This window comes from Canis lupus, chromosome X (assembly GCF_048164855.1).
Source record: "Canis lupus baileyi chromosome X, mCanLup2.hap1, whole genome shotgun sequence".
NCBI classification, from domain to species: Eukaryota; Metazoa; Chordata; class Mammalia; order Carnivora; family Canidae; genus Canis; species Canis lupus.
Window position 1 is genome coordinate 113143613 of NC_132876.1, and position 3319 is coordinate 113146931.

Consider the following 3319-nt stretch of genomic DNA (forward strand, 5'->3'; position numbering starts at 1 on the left):
CAAGAAATACAAATGGCTGTTCAATATGTAAAACGTTCCCCTTTACATGAAACAAAGAATTGCAAATCAAAGCAGTATTCATACACTGCTATTCCGTGTGTACTGCCAGAAGATTTTTGAGGACCATGGTATCTGGTGCAGGATGCTGGAAAATGAACATGCTTATGCTGCAGAAAATATGTACACTGATATAATACTTTTGAAAAAGAAATTAGCATGTATCAAAATTTTACAGTTTTGCATAACTTTGAACCCCAGAATTTAAATTTTAAGATTTTATACTGAAGGTATTGTTACAAATGAGCAGAAAATTGCTAGCCTCCAGAATATTTATCACAGTATTTTTATTACAGTAAAAAAAAGAAAATTAGTTTTAAAAGCATGTGATTATGCCCATAAAATGAACACATTAGGCAATCATTAAAACTTTATCATAGAGGAACATTTAATGATGTGGAAATACATTCAAAATATACTATGAAGTTCAAGGGAGAAGATGACAAAGTTTCATAATAGTGCAATCCCGGTGTTTTACTGAGATATAATCAATGTATAGCTGTGTGTAAATTTAAGGTGTATCATGTAGTGATTTGATACATTGATATATTGCAATATAGCATTAGCTAAAACCTCTGTCATGTCACATAATTGTCATTTCTTTTTTGTGGTGAAAACAATTAAGATCTAGTCTCTTAGCAACTTTGAAGTTGACAATACACTATTATTGACTATAATCACTACACTGTACATTAGATCTTCAGAACTTATTTATGTTCCACTGGCAAGGCTGTACCCTTACACAACATCTGCCCATTCCCTCAATTTTCCTATCCCCAGCCCTTGGTACCTACAGTTCTACTTCCAGTTATTTAGTAAGAAGAAACCTATCTGTATTTATGCACACACACACACACATACACACACACGCAAAGAAAGACCAAGAAAAATATGTTCCAAATATTTAGAAAAACATTAACAATGGTCAGTGATGCTGATGGAATTACAAGTGGTTTCTACCTTTCTCTTTTGCCTTCTCCGTTATTTTCTTTTTTTAAAAAAAATATTTTATTTATTCATGACAGACAGACAGAGAGAGGCAGAGACACACAGGCAGAAGGAGAAGCAGGCTCCATCAGGGAGCCCCCCCCACCCATGTGGGACTCCATCCCCGGACACCCTAGGCCGAAGGCAGGTGCTAAACCACTGGGCTACCCAGGGATCCCCCGTCTCCGTTATTTTCTATAAAGGACTTGCATTGTTCTTTTCTCTACCTTTAAAAAATGATACAACAAACATTGGGAAATCATAATTCAAAAGGGAAGATATTTTCTTCTTTTCCCAAAATGGCTTAATTCAGCATTTTACTGTCTTCAATCCTAGTCACATAACTGATTAAGCAAGAGCAAAAGAGAAACGTTTGATATGTTTATGAAGTTTAAGGCTAGAAGGAGGCTGAATCACATTTGTCTTTAACATGGCTTTGTTCTCTGATGCAAATAATTAGCTTTGTTATAATCTCCAACTACTGGCTTTTGCTTCCCATGAGGACTTTATCTAGTCTAACATTTCCCAAAATAACTTCATCTAGTCTGACTTCGTTTTCAGGGGTAAATTATGTGAGCTCTCCCTTCTGGGAAATTCCCATTTCACCTAATAGTGAAATTGCTAGAATGATGGGCCTAAGTTTTGGCCACCTCTCCCTCTAATCCAACTTTTCCTGACCCTGTACCCTTGCCACCAAGATGAGGGAGAGGAGAGAAGCTTCCTCAGGTGGACTTCCCAAACAGAAATGGGTCCTCTCTGCTAAAATATCACCCCATCTAGGAGGGGGAAATGACAGGACTCTCAAAGTGTTGCAGAAGTGTAGTTGTTGATCTTTTTCTCACGGCTGCTTTGAAAATTCAAGTTTTCTATTTAACATCAGGGTCACCCAATCTCATTTTTTCCATTCTGGTTTTCAAGCAACAAGGTGGAATTTGGGGACTGAATTCAGGAAGAGGCAGTGTGGTAGAGAGGAAAGCCCCGACATCCACCTGCCTGGGGGGGCTTGGCTTCTATTGGCATCCATAGAATGCCCACTAGGGGAGACTGTCTTCTGCTCATTATGGTAATCCTCAGAGCATCTCTGAGGCTTTGTTGCAATTTCAGTTTTGACCGATGATGACCAGTGAAGACCCAGTGCAGTTCAGTGTGGTGGAGACAGGGTTCAAGTGACACCCCTTCCCTTCCTCCCATTGCCACCAATGCCTTTAACACCGGATCCTCAGTTCCCTCATGTGTAAGATAATTATAACAACAGCGACTGTGAAGGTGCCATGTTGAGGGTGAGAGAAATAATCCAGTAGATCTAGTTCATGGCAGGAAACTCTTAATGACTGTGTTCTAGCAGCACTGACTAATGTAGTTGCTAGTCACATGTTTCTTTTTTTTTTAAGATCTTATTTATTACACACACACACACACACACACACACACACACCACAAATAAGCAGAGCTGCAGGCAGAGGGAGAGGGAGAAGCAGACTCCCTGCTGAGCAGAGAGCCTGATGCAGGACTCAATCCAGGACCCTGGGATCATGACCTGAGCCAAAGGCAGATGCTTAACCAGCTGAGCCACCCAGGTGCCTCGATAGTCTACAGAAATTAATAGAACATTCCATTTCTCATCAGCACTAGCCCCCCTTTCAAGCGGTCAATAGCTACCTATGTCTGGTGGCTACCGTGTTGGATAGTGCAGATGTAGAACATTTGTATCATCACAGAATGCTCCATTGGACAGCACTGTTCTGTATCATGAACTTTGAATTTACACCACCACCAGAGCTTAGGGCTGACCAAAAGGATTCCCTTTGAAGTGGAAGCACTCCCCGGATGTTTATCTGTGCAGGTGAGAGTCAGGTGAGGCCCTTGGAAGGGCATCCTTTGTTCACCAGAGATAGAAAGGGGTGATGTTTGTTTTCCAAATTAAGATAGCCTATCTAGGAGCCAGCTATCTTAGCTCTGAAAAGATGGAAAGTTGGAGCGAATGGAAACGTCTAGAGAGGGCTCTGTTCTTTCCACAGTGCCCTCAGCCCGGCAACGACAGGAGGGGCGGGAGAGGATTCTGGCTTTGAGTCAGCAGAGGAAACATTCTCTGGAGGTAGAGTTCAGAAAGGACAACTAATCTGTTTTCCAAATAGATTTTCGTAAATAACTGACAGGGGATGGGCTGCTTCTATCTCAGTATTAACCCAAATAATGGATTTTTTTTTTAAAGATTGTATTTATCTATTCATGAGAGACACAGAGAGAGAGAGGCAGAGACACAGGCAGAGGGAGA

General features: G+C 40.8%; 1 protein-coding gene across 5 annotated transcripts in view; it reads right to left on the reverse strand.

Moving 5' to 3' along the window:
• CA5B (carbonic anhydrase 5B) overlaps positions 1-3319 on the reverse strand; it is a 133740-nt gene that overhangs the window by 84227 nt on the left and 46194 nt on the right. The gene's annotated exons all lie outside the window — the stretch shown is intronic.